Raw genomic sequence first — 19,991 nt, forward strand, 5'->3', positions numbered from 1 at the left:
CCTCCAAAGTCCATGCCTTTCCCACTGTTTCCCTGTATGCCTACTATGGCTGCTGCTGAGGAAAAGATGCAAACTTGTCATTTGGGGGTCGTTACTGACCCTACGAAATGTGTGGAGCTGACTAGAGACTGTTGGTAACAAATAAAAGAAAAAAAAATTCTCCCTCCAAATGTAATTTTCATCTTCAAAAGCCAAACTGGCTGGTCTTTATAAAGACCTGTGATGGCTTTGGGATGTCCTACAAGACCCAGTTATTCAGTCAAGAACTTTGTCTTGGAAGGGAGTTCTCCCGGATGGAGTAGTCAAGCTTTGCCCATAGAGTAGTGACCAGGACAGACTGGTAACTTCCCAGTCCTTAGTACTGGCATCAGCATCGTGGTGGCTTTATGACTTCCTGTGTCATTATCCAGTTCTTAATGGTAACTAGAAAGGGGTCTTGGGCCCATGAAACTAAGAGAGTGGTTGTCTCCAGTTCCCTGCTTCCCATCCTTGCATTTCCATCTGCCAGGCTTGACCCTGACCCCAGCTATAATCCTATATGTTTATGTAGTAATTACACTATAGTTTCCCAAATTAGCTTAACTAATGACAGGTTGGTGTTCATGGAGCTTAGTTAGTGCATTTGATGCCTACTTTTGTCCTTTGGTTTTATCTGACCTCATATGCATAGGCTGGACTCCTTTATCTAGCCAGTATCAGAAATGTATGTTTTTTGTCCCGGGTGAAACTGGGTAAGACAGGCCATTGTAAATACATCACTCTTTGGAAAATTAACTCAAGGGGCTCAACCAGTGCTAGCCCAGTGGCATCAGCCTAGTCTTCCTTAAACACGGAAGGAAGTTCCCATATGCACATCTTATCAGTCCGCAGCATCTTCGCAATCTCACAAGAAGTAGAACTTTTTTTGGTGCTTATTTATGTATGTAGTTTTCTATTTTGAAGGAGTGTCATCTCGATGTTTCAACATAAGGAGGAAAAAGACCAAAGATGACAGCATTGATGCAAATTTGAGTGACCCGGTTTGCTCAAGTTTAACATCTTCACATTTCAAAATTTAACTCCATTTAGATAAGAATGTTTTATTTCTTTCTAAGATAAGAATTCATGTAAGCTGCCCTTATCACTAGCCAACCTTACCTAAGCAGAAAGATAGCAAAATGGCATTATCATTCTAAAAACAACTTCTTTTTCAAAGTTCCTGGCAATTTTATAACATTCACATCACAGCCCATTTGGGACTGGTAAATATTCTTTTCTCTAAATACATTCAGGGGGTGAAAAAGGAAGAAAACTTAAGCTGAAAAAGTGAAGTCAAACCTCACGCCTCAGGAAGTTAGGCTGGTCGTATGCAATCATTCATCCATCAGTTTCTTCATTTATTCATTTGGGGTATATGTACATGAGCAGGATATACTCCAAAAATGCTTTTAATTATTAATGTAGCTGTTATTCTATAGCCTCATGTGTGCATTATTCTTTATTGTTTTACCATCAGGAACAATTAACATATGAAATTAAGAAAATCTCATTCCCTTAGAAAAGAAGCTTCACCCAGCCACTCATTTAAAAATGTCAATTTAGCATGTTAAAAATGCCAAAGGTTCACATTAAGAGGGCAAAAGTAAACATCAAGTTTGCACAAAACAAACAATATCATCAGGCATGATGAATATTTCATCAATTTTTATTTGTTTTCTTGCTCATCTGGATGTGACCGGTGCCTGTGTGTGGCTGGCTTTGGACTAATGGACTCAGTGGAGGGACTGTTAGCATTTTCAACTGGAAAGTCCCTTTGGAGTAACCCGTAGGCTCCTGAGTTTCAGGCTGTCGCCGCAGTCAGTCTGTAAAACAAAATATTCTTGAGTTTCTCAAATGTCTGTAAACTGTCCTATCCTGACTTTTTTGAATAAAGCCTTCCCCATGGTTACATTGTCACAGAAAGACAATTGTAAGCATGAGGAGGGAACTTAAATTAGGGAGCATGGTGGGACACAGTGCTTTTTTCACACTTCATGTTGTGAAATCAATTTAATAAGGCATGACCAGCACAGAATGGGATAGAACAGAGCAGATGGAACAGAAACAGTCAGCAGGCACTGCATGGCATGTCATAAAGGTGAGTATTGTTTTAGGAAAACCTTTCCCTCATACGTAATGTGCATCCAGTTTTTATCTCTCTCTTGAATCTTTCCATTACTACGAACATGGAATAATTTCATTTTAAAACAAAACATAACCTCTTCAGACCCCACTCATCCGCTGCCCCCACTACTGTCCCAATTCTTACCTTCCCTTTAATGCAAATTCCATGGAAGTGGTATCCATATTTTCTCTTGTCTCTCCTTCTGTTATGTCTTCCTTTGGACTTTCAATGACATCCACATTTCCAAACTCAGTGGTGAACCCTCAGCTGTCATCTTGCTTGGCCGACCAGCAGCACTGGATGTGGTGGTCCCCTCTCTCCTCCTTGAAACACCTCCTCTCATCCTTCCAGTGCTCCACTATGGCTCAAGTCACCTTCCCTCTGTGTATTGTTGTACTAGTCTCCTAACTAGTCTCCCTGCTGCTACCTTCACCCGCTACCCCCATTCCCTTTTTCTACACTCTATTCTCTAACATGGTAGTTAACACACTTCATTCCTTTGAATAAAACCCTCCACTGACTCCCAGGTCATTCGGGGTTAAAGCCAATACAGTAGCTTACAAGGCCCTACACAATCTGCTCCCCGCCCCCCTGACCTCACTGTCTACTACTCTTGTTCTGCTCTACCATCTCTACTCCCCAGACCCACCAGGCATGGTGCTCTTGCAGCAGCTTTGCATTTGCTGTTCCTCTGCCTGGAAGACCCTCCCCCAGACAGGTACTTGACTTGCTCCTTCATTTCTTCCAAGTCATCACTCAAGTCCACCATCTGCTCTTGCAGCAGCTTTGCATTTGCTGTTCCTCTGCCTGGAAGACCCTTCCCCAGACAGGTACTTGACTTGCTCCTTCATTTCTTCCAAGTCATCACTCAAGTCCACCATCTTAGTGAGGTTCTCTCTGGACACCTGATCTAAACTTGGACACGTACAAACATACTTCATAGCCCCCTTCCCTTACCACTGTCAAAAGACAAAGTAACAACAAATTTAAAGATCTAATTGCCTTTTATTTGTGACTCTAAAATTGGGCAACATGTCAATCAGCACAATAGAATTAGTTTTCCGATGAGCTGAGCAGAAAAAAATGAAGAAAGTAGATACAACTAACAAAAAGCAGATTGGTTGTTTCAAAATTACTTTCCTTTTAGGGTTAAAATAGAGGGGACTTCCTTATCATGCTGGCTCAGGTAAACTAGGCACCCTGTGATTAGTTGCTGTGACTTTCCTCTTTTTAGAAAACTGGTCCATTTCAAAGTTCAGTTTGATTATGTCAAGTGACTCCATTGTGGTTTGGTCTGGTCTGCTGGGGCCTAGTGCAGGAGGCTAATCGAAAACAATGGCCTCCCATAAACTTTGTTTAACAGCATTTTTTACTATTTAAACACTATAAAGATTTACTTTTAGGTTTTGTTTTTCTTGTGGGTCTTAACCACTAATATGTAAACTCCATGGAGGTAGAATTTTTGTTTCTTTTGTTCACTTCTGTGTCTAGAATATTGTTTGGTATACTGAAGGCCTCAACATATCTTGCTGAGTTTAAATGCATGAGTGGGTAAATGAATAAAGTAAGTAGCTATAGAAATGTATTTTTAAATGTAAGTTGTGGTCAAAAGACTCTGGTGCAATAAAAGCAGGTTGAGCTCTGGACCCAGGTAAACTCAGGCTCAAATGTGGAACCCAGAACAGTCCTTGGAATATATTCTCTATGCTACTGCCCCTGTAGCTTTCTCAGACCAGAGAGATCTCTTCTCCATTCCAGGCTTCTTAAATGGCACAATCAAATCATCCTTCAAAAGATAGTTCATCAATAAAATACAATATAGTCATCAAAAATCATGTCATGGAAGAATAATGTCATGGAATGATAATCCTAATAAAGCATTAAGTAAAAATGCAATTTATAGTTCATTTTGGAAAAACAGTTATCCATATTGCTCTGTAGTTCTCAAGGAGCAATAAATGGTGCAGAATTAAATTTTCCACATTCAATCACAGTTAATCATGAACCTCTGCTTTCCAAGGTGAGGGAAAATATAATATCTGTCATGTTTTTGGCTCTTTCCACTCCTGTGGTGCCAGAACAGAGAATTCAGATCATCCAGGAAAATGTCAGTTACTCATCAGTCCTGGTTAGTGCTGAACAGCTCCTCCTCTGGTCCCATGTAGTTCATCACAGCAGGAGCTGGTGGTGCTGACTATGTGCCAGGTTGCCACAGACCTCCACACCAGCATCTCCCACCAGTTGGCCTTCTGGTGAGACCCAGGTCTCCATCTCTCCTGGGGCCCCATACTTAGCCTCCTCTATGTGTCTTTATCTAACTATTCTGCTTTAAACCCCACACACAGACTTCAAGCCCTCCCTTTCCTGTTGCTTTGCCTCACACGGGGTGACAGACATGCAAAAAGGATTACTCAAAGCCCATTTCTTCTGAGCAGTGAGACACCCTGAAGGGGTTAATGTCCTGGAACCCTCAAGAGAGAGGCATTCCTCCTTGGGAAATTAACACTGAGCTGGGGTTCTGTCTCAGTATTTATTCTCCAGGCCAGAAAGTTACAGAAAAAGGACATAGGTGGAGTTATGGTTAAGTATAGTTTAACAATAGACACTGGTAACATCAGTGAAATAACAAAGTGACATTCCATAACACAATTTGCAAAAGGTTAAGTTGATCCACCAACAAAAACTTGTTCTTAGCAAATCTGTGTTTTCCTACAGCACTTTCCTCAGTATGTTTACACAACAAGAAAGCAACTTAACATATCAATCAGTAGGTTAGCCTGCTCCAAAGACATCTGTCCTTGAGCCAACAACTTTGCTTTGTTATAATTCTATATCCACAGCAGAAACTTTAGCCTGGGGACAGTTTCCTGTCTTTTGCAAGGTTAACATTTCTATATGTAATTTTAAAAGGTTAGGTTATATGTGAAACTACAGGGCTTTGGAAACTAGGCCCTGTGAAATACATTTGCTTTATAAATGTCAGTATACTCCACACCTTCCATAATCTAGTCATTCAAGACAAAAGTCTGAAGAGGAGTTTCAGGGCAGTCCATCCCACACAACTGAAACCCCAAAAAGCTATTAACTTCTCTAATTCAAAGGAGTTTATAAGAAAGATGGGTCAATGCTGTCTTCTGGTGGGAAGAGCAAGGAAAATCACATGATCAATGTTTTGTTGGTGAGAGTCTATTGAGCTGGCAAAAAAGATTTATTTTGTAAATAATAACTGTCATTTGTGACATCAATAACAAAAAGAGGCAGAGGGGGTGGATCTGTAAAGGAGTAAAATCTTTGTATGTGATTGAAGTTAGGTTTTAACCAGTTTAAAATACTATGCTGTAACTTTAATAGCATTTTATGGCATTTAATAAAGTTCTATAACTTTTTTACTTTATGTAATTGCAATGGTAAACACAAAGAGAATATCTATAAAAAACAAAAGAAGAAATGAAAAGTGAATCAACACATGCCACTAAAAAAAGAAATCAATGAAACACAAAGGAAGACAGTAAGAGAGGAAAACAGAGACAAAAAAGCTACAAGACATACAGAAATCAATGAACAAAGTGACAATAGTAAACCCTTCCCTATCAGTAGTCCATTTAAATGTAAATGGGTTAAACCTCCTAATCAAAAGACATAAAAGATGCTGAATGGATAAAAACACAGGAACCAGCCATACACTGTCTATAAGAGAGTCACTTAGATCTAAAGACCACACATAGGCTAAAAGTGAAAGGATGAAAAAATATATTTTATGCAAATAGTAACCAAAAGAGAGTAAAGTGGATATACTCACAGTAGACAAAGTAGACTTTAAGTCAAAAACTGTCACAAGAGACAAAGAAGGATACTATATAATGTTATAAAAGTCAATTCACCAAGAAGACACAATTATAAATATTCATGCACAAAACCTCAGAGGGCCTAAATATATGAAATTTTGACAGAATTGGAGGGAGAAATAGAAAGCAACATAATAATTGTAGGAGACTTCGATACCCCACTATCAATCATGAATTAATTAATTAATTAATTAACCAAACAGAAGATCAATAAGGAGAGGACTTAAACAACACTATAAATCAATTGGACCTAACAGACACACAGAACACTTCACCCCAAAACAGCAGAATATAGACTCCTTTCAAGGGTAGAGGGAATATTCTTCAGCAGGGACCTCATGTTGAGCCACAAAATAAGTCCTAACAAATGCAATATGGCTAATATCACACAAAGTATCTTTTCGGATCACAATGCAATGAATCTAGAAATAAACAGCACAAGGAAACCTAGAAAATTCCCAAATATGTGGAAGTTAAAGAATGTACTCTTAAACAACCAGTGGATCAAAGAAAAAGTCACAAGGAAAATTAGAAGATACCTTGAGACAAATGAAAACAAAACAACATATCAAAACATACGGAATACAGCAAAAGCAGTACTAAGAGGAAAGTTTAGAGCTGTAAACACCTACATTAAAAAATAAAAAAGATCTCAAATCAACAATGTAACTTCATACCTCAAGGAACTAGAAAAAGAACAAATTAAACCCAATGCTAAAAGAAATAAATAAATAGGAAAGATTATAGCAGAGATAAATGAAATAGAGAATAGAAAAAGGTCAATAAAACTATAACTTGGTTTTTTGAAAACATCAACAAAATTGAGAAACCCTTAGCTAGATTAATTAAGTTGCAGAGGGAGAAAAGAGGATAACAAAAAAACAGAAGCAAAAGTGGAGGCATTACAATCGATGCTACAGAAACAAAAAGGATTATAAGAGAATGCTATAAACAATTGTACATTAAAAAATTGAATAACCTAAAAGAAATGAATAAATTCTTGGAAACATACAACCTATTAAGAGTGAATCATAAAGAACAAGAGAATCTGAACAGACCAACAACCGGTAAGATTAAATCAGTCAAAAAAAAACTCCCAAAAAAGAATAGCCCAGGACCAGATGGTTTCACTGGAGAATGTTTAAATGCATTAAACATTTAAAGAATAATTAACACCAATCTTCTTGAAACTCTTCCAAAAATTTGAAGAGAAGGGAAGACTTCCAAGCTCATTCTATGAGGCAGCACTATCCTGATACCAAAGACAGATGAGGACACTACAAGGAAAGAAAACTACAGACTGATATTCCTGATGAGTATTGATGCAAAGATATTCAACAAAAAACCAGTAAACCCAATTCAAGAGCACATTAAAAGGATCATACATCATGACCAAGTGGGATTTATTCTTGGAACGCAAGGATGGGTCAACATATGAAAATCACTTAATATACCAAATCGATGACAAAAAACACATGATCATCTAGATTGATCCAGAAAAAGCATTCGACAAGATATAACACCCTTTCATGATAAAAATGCACAAAAAACTTGAAATCAAAGAAACCAGCTCAATATAATAATGCCCACAGCCAACATCATACTTAATGGTGAAAGACTGAAAGCATTTCCTCTAAGATTAGTCACAAGGAAACAATGCCCGCCCTTACTGCTTCTGTTCAATGGAGTATTGGAAGTCCTAACTAGAGCAACTAGGCAAGAAAAAGAAATAAAAGGCATACAAATTGAAAGGGAAGAAGTAAAATAATCTCCATTCATAGATGTTATGATCTTATATGTAGAAAACTCTAATGATTACACACACACACACACACACACAAACCTTAGAACTAATAAAACAAATTGAGCAAAGTTGCAGGATACATAATCAATACACAAAAATCAGTTATGTTTCTATACACTAACAATAAACAATTCCATTTGTGATAGCATCAAAAATAATGAAATACTCAAGAATAAACCTAACCAAGGGGGTACAACTTGTACCATAAAAATTGCAAAGCATTGCTGAAAGAAATTAAAGATGATAAAGATAAATTGAAAGACATCTCTTTCTCATGGATCAACATACATATTGTTAATATGTTTAATATACTCAAAGTTATCTATAGATTCAACAAATCTCTATTGAAATCCCAATGGTACTTTTTGCAGAAATAGAAAAATGTATCCTAAAATTCAAATGGAATTTCAAAAAAACCCTAAATAGCCAAAAAAATTTTTTTAAATAAGGACATAGTTGGACAAATCATACTTCCTGATTTCCAAAAATTACAAAGCTACAGTAATGCAACTAGTATGGTACTGGCATAAAGACAGATACGTAGACCAACAGAATAGAATAGAGAGCCCAAATATAAACAATCATGTATATGGTCAAATAATCCTTGACAAAGGTTCAAAACCACTCAGTGGGGAACAGCTAGTCTCTAACAAATGATACTGGACATTTACACGCAGAAGAATGAATTTTGACCCTTATCTTACACCATATATTAACTCAGAATGAATTAGAGACCTATATGTAAGAATCAAAACCATGAAACTCCTAGAAGAAAACAGGGGAAAAGCTCCTTGACATAAATGTCATAAGATCCAGAAATCCTACTTCTGGGTATATATCCAAAAGAATTGTAAACAATGTCTCAAAAGGATATTAGCACCCCATGCTTATTGTATCACTATTCACAATAGCCAAGAGGTAGAAACAACTCACATGTCCATTGACAGATGAATGGATAATCAAACTGTGTTCTATATATACAATTGAATATTATTCAGCCTTAAAAAGGAAGGCACTCCCACATGCTACAACAAGGATAAAACTTGAGGACATTATGCTCAATGAAATAAGCCAGTCACAAAAAGACAAATACTGTGTAATCCCATTTATATGAGATACATAACTAGAATAGTTAAACTCATAGAAACAGAAAGTAGAATGTCAGTTGCCAGATCCTTAAAGGAGGGGGAAATGGTGAGCTGTTGTTTGATGGAGTTTCAGTTTTACATGATGGAAAAGTTCTGGAAATCTGTTTTACAACAATGTGAATATACTTAGCACTATTGAATTGTACACTTAAAAAGAGTTAAGATGGTAAATTTAATGGTATGTATATTTTACCACAATAAAAAAAATGCAAAAGCAACTGCATAAGTTTAAGAAATTAACATTGGTTTATAGTTTCCCTTCTGAAAACAGGGAGTAGGGGCAGATGTTTTGAATTGTACACTTAAAAAGAGTTAAGATGGTAAATTTAATGGTATGTATATTTTACCACAATAAAAAAAATGCAAAAGCAACTGCATAACTTTAAGAAATTAACATTGGTTTATAGTTTCCCTTCTGAAAACAGGGAGTAGGGGCAGATGTTTTCTGAAACAATTATGTGTCTAACTCTTCCTTACTAGTTTTTCAACTGGTTGCTTTTCAACTGCCTTTCTTCAATTTCTGCAACTTTTGGGGGCCACCAAGATATCTATCATCAGCTTTTACAATCCAGCTCAAGCCTTCAGCTACTTCATGTTTTTGTGCCAATTTCTGGGAAAATATGATAAGGTATGGTATAAATTCTGTATGTCTTGTGTGCATAAAGAAAACAAAAGCAGATGTTACCTTGGAGGGATTTCAAATAGCACTGGGGTCCACCTCACTTCAGGTGACTGTTTACAAAGGGTCTCAGGGGATCTGGAGCTGCCAGAAGTCTGGAGGAACATAAAGGGTGTCTCAGGAACAATTCCTCAGCTTGTCAAAAGTGGGTGGTTGCCTGCAACCAGTTGTCGTTTTTCTCTGTAGTAACCATCTCTATAAATATGACTGCTGCTAATGGCTGTTTTAGAGAGGACAAGGCAAACACCAAGCTCATTGCCAAGTATATAAAATGGATCCCTTTACTTATATGCTGATCAGCTGTAGACTTTTTCATGGAGTGGGGAGGCTGGTGTAGCTGGTGTAAACTGCTGTTTAATTCATTTTTTCTCCTCTGGGAAGGATAGCTTTGCCAAGAAGCCAAAATTCTGACAAGATTAAATTAGTTTGCACTAAAGGCAGTCAATTTCCGGGTAATTTGTTCAGACACCAGTGTGTGCCACTTGGATTACTTTCTCCAATTATGCAGGGTAGTCTGAAGGTCCTCCAGGGATTGGGTTTCAATATCCCCACTTTCCTAATGATAGCATCCTGGGGTTTATGTGTCCCTCCAGAGGAACACTGCTTTAGCAGATTTTTGGATGAACTCATGCTGGTTAGCAAGTTTCAACTACTGAGTAAACTCTTCCTTATTACGAAGGCATTTGTAACACTCCCTGTTTAGGATCTAATCACAGATTTGTGTGGCTTTCTGCTACTTTCAGATGATGCTCACAAAATATTTTCATCTTATTCCTTATCTCCTATATTAATCATTTACCTTTCTTCCCATCCAATTCGACTAAAAACTAACAAAAACAAAACATATAGTTGATCTAATCACTGCCACTGCCCATCAGCTGCCTATAACTTCTCAGCTTCACAACCTGTTATGTTTTAGTTAGGAGATATTAAAATCCTGAAGTGCAGGTACATGCTGTGTGTCTTATTCTATACATAGGACAGGCACCCTGGGCTGTCTCCTCCTGTCCCTGAGGTGTGTGGTCACTTAGGTATTCCTGATCCATGCAGTCCACCCTTCCCCAGTGCAGACAGGGCAGAACTGACCCCTGCTCTCGTCCACGGGCTGTATGTACATATTTAAGTACCCCCGGTGCACTCGTGTTTGTGATTGAAAGCCAGCTGCTCAGGGGATAGAGATCAGGGTAGGAGTGGGGTCTAGGTGCTAATTTAGAGCAGAATAAAGATGTTTGGGTTTTAAATTTTAAGACAGATAAAGGAGGACAGTTTCAGAAGTGAGAGGTTGAGAGGGATATCTAGGGGTAAAGTAAGTGGGGATAATGGGCGAAGAAGGCCAGAAGTTGCAGGACCTAGGAAAAATATGAAACCTGGGACCAGAGTGTGCGGAGGTTGGTCCTAGGATGATGAGCCAGAGGGTTTTCCTCCCACAATCTTGCCCTGTCCCACCCATCCTCTAGGTTTCCCTGACTTTGCTCCCAGCAAAGAAGCAGGAAGTTGCTGGTGAAAACAATACACATCCCTCCCCAGACTGCCATGGACACACACTGTTGGAAGCTGGAGGTCAGAGAGTGCAAACCCAGTTGCCTGAAGGCCAGGCTAGAAGCCTTGGGAAGGGAAGCACTGGTCTCCCACCCACCATGGGAGGTGGAGAACTATGGGCCACCAGAGCCTATTTGTTCAGCCTAATGTCATTCAATTAAAAAAAAAAAAAGTCTGCACTAAACAAACAAAATGTCTCTAGCCTGCACATCTTCGAACCCTGTTGAGTATCCACACCCCCTCCAAACAACCAATGCCCCCCACCCTCCGCATTAACAGAAGTTCCAGTGCAACCTCATAGGTTGCATGCTGTATATAATCAATTGCAGGCACCTGGAGCCCTGCTCAGCACATAGGTTCTCCAGGAAAGTTCACGAGATGTTGTTGTGAGGCACCCTCCTACAAGAAATGCACTTACACACCACTCTTGCAGAAAAGGGCAGTTTATTCACTCCAGCTGGCCAGCGTCCATCTTCCAAGGTGCATCCAAGGAAGAGAGGCACTGGACTTTGGTCTTGTGGGGTTTTTAAAGGCAACAACTACATCCCATTGACACATGGGTTTGTCCAGGTGCACAGAGCAAGCTAGGGAGCTAGGTCACAGAGGCTGAGAATGAGCAGTTGGAGCAACCAAGCATACAAGTTTTCATTGTGTATGGTTCCTGTTCCCCTGTAATAATTCACTGTGTATGGCTCCTGTTTCTATGCAATTGTTTTTGTTCCTATGAGAAGGTCAATGGTTTCTCATGCAGAAGGGGGAGTAGTCTGCAGGTCAGACAGGGGGCAAAATGCAGTTTCTTAGGTTAAGCAAGTAATTCTACAGAAGCAGATAGTGTAAGTTAGGAGGATGTAGGGAGCTCTATTTCAATGTCAATGTCACAACCAGAGAGCATTTCTGCCTGCTCCAGGTCTAATCCCCATAAACACCTGAACATAACATATCCTGAACTCTGGTGTGAGAGATGCTAATCTGTCGATGCCGTCGGTGCAGCAGGTTTCCCACGAGCTGGAAGAAGGCAGGCCCTGGCTGCCTGCCCGGGCGTCACGTGGGATGCCCACGGTTATCTCTGGCTGCACAGAAGCCCAGAGAGCTTCGGAACACTCATCACTGTACCAGGTGCCTGTCCCGAAGTGAGTCACGGTATGATCCCTGAGTTGCACGTGCAAAAATAAATAAATAAATAAAAGGGAAGAACTGAAGAAGCAAAGTGGAGTCATCTCAGTTTATATAAAAGTCAAGTCATTCATTCATTCACTTCTTTGGCAACTTGGTCTGGACCCCATGGTCTAGGTGTGGGGTTGCGCAGTTAACACATAGCGCGGGGAGGTGAGCGAGGGGGAAGGACAGCGAGGGGGAAGGACGCATTGTGTTGACTGTCATCACCTACAGTTAGCACTCGCAGCGACCCGGCAGACGCTGTGTCCACACCTGGCTCCTCACCTCTACACTGCCAGGCTATTCCTGCGAACACCTGCAACCTGCCCATGGGATTTCCTCTCTGACCACGGGGACACACCTGGCTCTTCGCTCCTGCCCAGGGCCCGCAGTGGAGCTGGGGAGCCCGGCTCCTGGGAGCAGCCCTCCACCAGTGCAGGTGCCCCCCGGCCTTCCCTCCCCGCCCTGCCTCGTTCCCACCACCCTACGTGTTTCCTGGGTCCACCTTCCACATAAACTAGTCATACTCAAATCCTTGTCTCAGGGTCTGCCTCTGAGGGAACCCAAACCAAAGGACCATATTACTTAGATTTTCCCAGGGAGTTTCAGTTTTAAAAATTCCATCCCGTCACTGTAGGTCACATCATCTGACTTCGAGAACCTGTTTGCCATGTATATGGGCCACAGAAGATATCTACCAAAGAAAGGGCTTTGTTTGAAACCAATAAAAGCTCCCCCACCTCCACCATTCCATCTCCAGCCATGGTTGCCAGAAATGAAAATATGGTAAAGTGAGAAGACCACTTAAAATTTTCTTTTTATGAAGAAATTTTCTTTATATTTCAACTTCTAAAAATGGAGTCTGGTTCATTCGGCTCGGTATAAAGATCAAGGCTCCCCCCCAGCCGTGGTGCAGGGTGGTAGGTTCACAGGCCCCCAGGGCTGGCTCTGCTCGCCCCCTCCTGTGACCTGCTCCTTGCCCTCCTGACGTCATTGCCGCCAAGCACCGAGCTCACAGAGTATCCCGGAAGGCAAAAAGGCCCATCCACTTGGTTCCAGACAGCCTGGAACAAAGTACACATATGGGATTCAATATGGAAAAAAGATAAACAGTGAGCTTCAGAATTTGTTTAGTGTCATGTTACTTGTCTCCCCGAAGTCTTGATTTTAGCCAGACTTCCCTCAGGCCAGTTTGAAATAAGGACATTTTGAACTGTTGGATCATAACCAAGCTGCATAAAATGGCTGCTGATATGCTATTTCTGTATTTTATGCAAAGGAGAGTGAAAAAGAGCATTTTTAAGAACAGCTCTAAGCACAAAGAAGTCACAAAACTTTATGAAAATCTGCTACAGATATTTGGCTAAGTGCCTTGTCCTGTAAGAATTTGTACATCAGAGAAAATACAACAGCAGAGGTAAACACACACAAGTACACACCCAGGACGCCACCTGGCTTAACATTTTCTCATATTCACACATCAACAAACAACATTTGCATATTTATCTCACAAAAGATAAATTAATCTACAATAGCCACCTACTTGGCCTCCCTAAATTTGCTGGAACATCCAAACTGGCTTTTGCCTTCCCAGGTGATCCTGAAAGCTTTCTCCCAGGGTTACACTTGGAAATGACAAAAGCAGACAGTTTTAAGAACAATGACTTGGCAGTCTCAGCCCCTGAGAAAAAGAAAAGAAAGAAGAGATTACCAGCCACCTACTTGGCCTCCCTAAATTTGCTGAAACATCCAAACTGGCTTTTGCCTTCCCAGGTGATCCTGAAAGCTTTCTCCCAGGGTTACACTTGGAAATGACAAAAGCAGACAATTTTAAGAACAATGACTTGGCAGTCTCAGCCCCTGAGAAAAAGAAAAGAAAGAAGAGATTACAGAGAAAAGACTCATGGCTTTTGTTACTGTACAATTACAATCTAACACAAGATGGAATATGTTTAGAATGTGGAAAAGCAAAAGGTAAATTTTTGTTATTAATTGTGATGAACCAAAACCAGTAAAAGGATACTAAATTATTAGAAATAGTCAAATACATAATACAAGAGTTCTATTTCATATTGTTTTGAAACCATCACTTGCCAGCCTTCAGATAAACATTTTGGAAAACACCTTAATTTCTGAAACACATAAAAAAATCAAAATAGGAATATGTTTCTTATGTATGTCCAAATCAGATTGAGACATATCACTAAGCCTCTTTCAAAAAAGTAAAATTCAATTTAATTTAGCAAATATTTACTAAAAACTTATCAGGATCTGGATATATAGGTAACTTCTCCATGCCTCAGTTTTCTTATCTGTAAAATGGGGATGACCATAGGACCCAACTCTTAAGATTGTCATGAAGATTAGGTGAGTTAAGAAGTATAAAACACTTAGAAGAATGCCTGGCAGGTAGTGAGCACTGCAGATGTTAGCTACTAGCTCTAGCAGCACCATCATTAATGCACTGAGCACAGCAGGAGATAGAAAGTTGAGGCAGGCACAGTCCTGCCCACAGAGGGTTAGCATTTTTCAGGGGAAATACAATAAACATGCAAGTAACTATAACACAAAGCCACACGTGGAAGCTTCCCAGGTAGCAACCACAGCTCATTCAGATGTGATAAGACAAAATCATGTAATGGAGATTGCTCAGCTGGGATCGCTCATTCTGGACATCAGAACTTTGACTCTAAAGATCAAAGGGTCCACCCAGTTCAGGTGTCTAACACCCAGAAATGTTCTTTAAACTTGGGACTCGTGAGAATGGAAAAAAAACAGTTGTTTACAATGAATAATTCTAAACTCTGTCATGAGAACTCATGCCCTTATGAACAATGAGTGAGAAAGGATATGCTTAGAAACCTGCTGTTGTGGTTACAAACCTGCGTGTCATAAATAATATTGCACTTGCAAATAGACTTGAAAAAGGTCAGTGAATTTTCTCTGTTCTTTTAAAGCTGTTCTCTATTTATTAAAGTGTTTGGGTTACAGATTAGCTTTCTACCTTTATTAATGTCTCACCTGCCTTGAAACCAAAACTGTGCTTGGAGTTAAACAATGAATGACTGCCTTATTTTACTGCATATTTAAAAACCTTTACAAATGGTTTCATTTGTGAACTGATACTGTCTGGGGGGAACATTTTCCAGCCGAGGAGAGGAATCAAGAATAGACGGAACCTAGTGTTCAGCAAAAATGAAGTCCTGTCATAGGAAAATATTAGGCAGGATTTTAACCTCACCTCTTAGAAAAATAGAATTCATTTTTTTAAAGACTCAGTGCTCTGAAAAAAATTATGTTATGAATAATTAATAATGGAAGTTGAAATTTCTACATTTTTTAAAACCATGGCAGTTTATTAGCATACTTTTTGAAGAAACTCCTTAAAAACAAAAAAGGTGGCTTCACTGAGAAGTTTTTTCCTTTCCTGGGACCAGCTGACTCACCCAGCATCTGAGTCACTCAAATCCTCCCCCACCCTGCCCCGCCATCAGAAGCAGGCAAGGTCAGCCCCTTCAGGAGGCCACTGGAGTTTCCTCCCTGCACAGGGGAGTCATCTGTGGCAGAGCTGTGACCTGAGGTCAGCTCTGCAGTTCCCCAGGCCTGCCCAGTGGAGGGGAGCAGCCTCGTCTTCCAGCTTCTTCCTCCTTCACCAGTCCTGACTGCGGGCACTCGGAGACCTGCGTTCATTTTACTTGCCTGTCTGCCTTCCTTCCTTCCTTCCTTCCTTCCTTCCTTCCTTCCTTCCTTCCTTCCTTCCTTCCTTCCTTCCTTCCTTCCTTCCTCTGGAGTTTCCTCCCTGCACAGGGGAGTCATCTGTGGCAGAGCTGTGACCTGAGGTCAGCTCTGCAGTTCCCCAGGCCTGCCCAGTGGAGGGGAGCAGCCTCGTCTTCCAGCTTCTTCCTCCTTCACCAGTCCTGACTGCGGGCACTCGGAGACCTGCGTTCATTTTACTTGCCTGTCTGCCTTCCTTCCTTCCTTCTTTCCTTCCTTCCTTCCTTCCTTCCTTCCTCCCTGCCTCTCTCCTCCTTTCCTACTTCCTTCCTTTTCTTCTTTCTCCCCTTTTATCTTTCTTCCTTCCTTCCCTCCCTCCTTTCTTCCTTCCTTTCTTTCAAATTCTCTTCAAATTTCTTACCTTCACATTTATAAAATATGTTTTAATTATAAATTAATATAAAAATATTCTCATTGTAAAAAATATAGAAATAAAATATAAAAAAGATTTTTAAAATTCTCATTGTAAAAAACTCAAAAAAACAAGCAAACCCCAAAACTATATCCAAATTTTCCTTAACCCCTATCCACAATGCCATTCTCTCTGCTTAGAAACTTTTACCATTTTCAGGGTGTGAATAGCCTTCCAGACCTTCTGCTATGCAACTACATGCTCATGATGTATGTAGATTTTTTTGAGGGGGGGGTTAATTTTTTTAATTATTAATTGACAAATAATGACTGTACATATTTATGGGGTACAATGTGATGTTCTGATACACATATACATTTTGTAATGATCAATTCAGGATTATTAGCATATTATTCACTGCAAACATTTAGACTTTCTTTGTGGTGATAATATTCAAAATCTTCTCTTCTAGGTATTTTGAAGTGTACAATACATTATTATTAACTATAGTCTCACTCTTATACAATAGAATGACAGATCTTATTCCCCCTGTCTAGCTGGAACTTTATGCGCATTGGCCAACATCTCCTCCTTCCCTGCCCACCCCTTCCCCCCAGCCCCTGTTAACCACCATTCTTTTCTCCACTTCTATTTCAACTCTTTTAGATTCCATATGAGTCAAATCATATGGTGTTTGTCTGTCTGTACCTGGCTTATTTCACTTAACATAATGTCCTCTATGTTCATTAATGTTGTTTCAAATGACAGAATTTCCTGTTTTTTGTTTGTTTGTTTGTTTTTTATGGCTGAATAGTATGTAATTGTGTATACATACTACATTTTTATAATCCCAATTCATCTATCAATAGACGTTTAGATTATTTTCATATCTTAGCTATTGTGAATAATGCTGCAATGAACATGGCAGTATAGACACATCTCTTTGACACACTGATTTTAATTTCTTTGGATATGTACCCAATAGTGGAATTGCTGGATCATATGGTAATTCTACTTTTAGTTTTTTGACAAAGATCCATAATGTTTTCTAAAATGGCTGTACTAATTTTACAATACCACCAACAGTATATAAGAGTTTCTCCACCAACAGTGTAGGAGTGTTCCTTTTTCTCTGCATCCTCACCAGCATTTATTATTTTTGGTCTTCTCGATATTAGCCAACTTAACTGGAGAGAGACAATATCTCAAAGTGGTTTTGATTTGCATTTCCCAAATGCTGAGTGTTGGAAAATGGTATTGAGCTTCCACAAACAATTACAGGTAGATCTACCATATGACCCAGCTATTCCACTGCTGGGAATATACCCGAAGGAATGGAAATCATCATATCGACAGAATACTTGTACTCCCATGTTTATTGCAGCTCTATTTACAATAGCCAAGAGTTAGAACCAGCCTAAATGTCCATCATTGCATGAGTGGATAAGGAAAATGTGGCATATCTGCACAATGGAATGCTACTCTGCTGTAAAAAAGAATGAAATACTACCATTTGCAGCAACATGGATGGACTTAGAGAAAATTACATTAAGTGAAATAAGCCAGGCACAGAAAGAGAAATACTGCATGTTTTCACTAATATGTGGGAGCTAATAAAAATAAATAAATAAATATACAAACAAATAAATGGGGAGGGGGTAAGAAGATACAATAATCACAGTAATTACTGGAACTTGTTAGGATAAGTGAACAGATATGATGTTGATGGGGGGGCGAGAGGCAGAAAGAGGGAAAGGGAAAAGGAGGAATTGGTAAAGGGACTGGAAAATCAAGTATATTGTATATTGATAAATAAATTATATATATATATATATATATATATATAATTTATTTATCAATATACAATATACTTGATTTTCCAGTCCCTTTACCAATTCCTCCTTTTCCCTTTCCCTCTTTCTGCCTCTCGCCCCCCCATCAACATCATATCTGTTCACTTATCCTAATTTCTCTGATGATTAGAGATATTGAGCTTTTTTTTTTTCATACAGTTGATGGCCATTTGCCTGTCTTTTTTTATCCATTCTCATTTTTTGCCATTTTTTAGATAGGACTTTATTTGCTTTCTTGTTGTTGAGTAGTTTGATTTCCTTACACATATTAGTATTAGCCCCTTATGCTATGTATGATTTGCAAATATATTCTCCCATTCTGTAGGTTGTCTCTCCACTATGTTGATTGTTATCTTTTCCTGCCTGGAAGCCTTTTACTTTGATGTATTCCCATATGTCTATTTTTGCTTTTGTTGCCTATACTTTTGAGGTCTTATCCAAAAAGTCCTTGCCTAGACCTATGCGATGGAAATTTTTTCCTATGTTTTCTTCCATAAGTTCCATAATTTCAGGTCTTAAATTTAAGTCTTTAATCCATTTTGAATTGGTTTTTGTATATGATAAGAAATAAGGATCTAACTTTATTCTTTGCATGTGAGTATCCAGTTTTCCCAGCAAAAAAGAGACTGTCCTTTATTAAAGAGACTGTCCTTTCTTCTTTGTGTGTTTTTGGCACCTTGTCAAAAATCAGTTGCTGTTTATTAAAGAGACTGTCCTTTCTTCTTTGTGTGTTTTTGGCACCTTGTCAAAAATCAGTTGGCTGTAGATATGTGGATATATCTCTGGGCTGTCTATTCTGTTCCATTGGTCTATACATCTGTTTTTATGCTAGTGCCATATTATTTTGGTTACTGTAGCTTTGTGGTGTATTTTGAATTCAGGTAGTATGATGCCTCCAAGCTTTGCTCTTTTTGCTCAAGATTGTTTTGGCTATTTATGGGCTTTGTGATTCCATAAAAATTTTACCATTGTTTTTCTTTTTCTTTCTTTTTTTTTTCTATATCTGTAAAAAATGTTATTTGTATCTCAATAAGGATTGCATTGAACCTGTAGATTGTTTTGGGTAGTATAGACATATTAATGATATTCTTTCAATCCATGGGCATAAAAAATCTTTCCATTTATTTGTGTCCTCTTCAATTTCTTTCTTCAATGTTTTGTAGTTTCAATGTAGAGATCTTTCACCTCCTGGGTTAAATTTATTCCTAAATATTCTATCATTTTTTTTTGTAGCTAGTGTAAATAGGGCTATTTTCTTGATTTCTTTTTCAAATCATAAGCTATTAATGTATAGAAATGCTACCTATTTTTGTATGTTGATTTTAATCCTGCAACTTTGCTAAATTTGTTTATTAGTTCTAACAGTTTTTTAGTGGACTTTTAAGGGTTTCTATATATAAGATTATATCATCTGCAAATAGAGACAATATAACTTCTTCCTTTCTAATTTGGATGCCTTTTATTTCTTTTTCTTGCCTAATTGCCGTCTAGGACATTATATTAGTCTCTTTTTTGTTGCTTATAACAAAATACCTGAAACTGGAAGACTTATAAAGAAAACCAAAATTTATTTCTTACAGTTTCTGAGGCTAGGAAGTCCAAAGTCCATCTGGTGCTGGTGACCGTGACCCAGGGGTCTCACATTGCAAGATGGTGGAAGAAGAGAGAGCAGAGAGAGAAAGAGAGTCAGACTCTCCTC

This window comes from Galeopterus variegatus, unplaced genomic scaffold, assembly GCF_000696425.1.
Source record: "Galeopterus variegatus unplaced genomic scaffold, G_variegatus-3.0.2 Scaffold1422, whole genome shotgun sequence".
NCBI classification, from domain to species: Eukaryota; Metazoa; Chordata; class Mammalia; order Dermoptera; family Cynocephalidae; genus Galeopterus; species Galeopterus variegatus.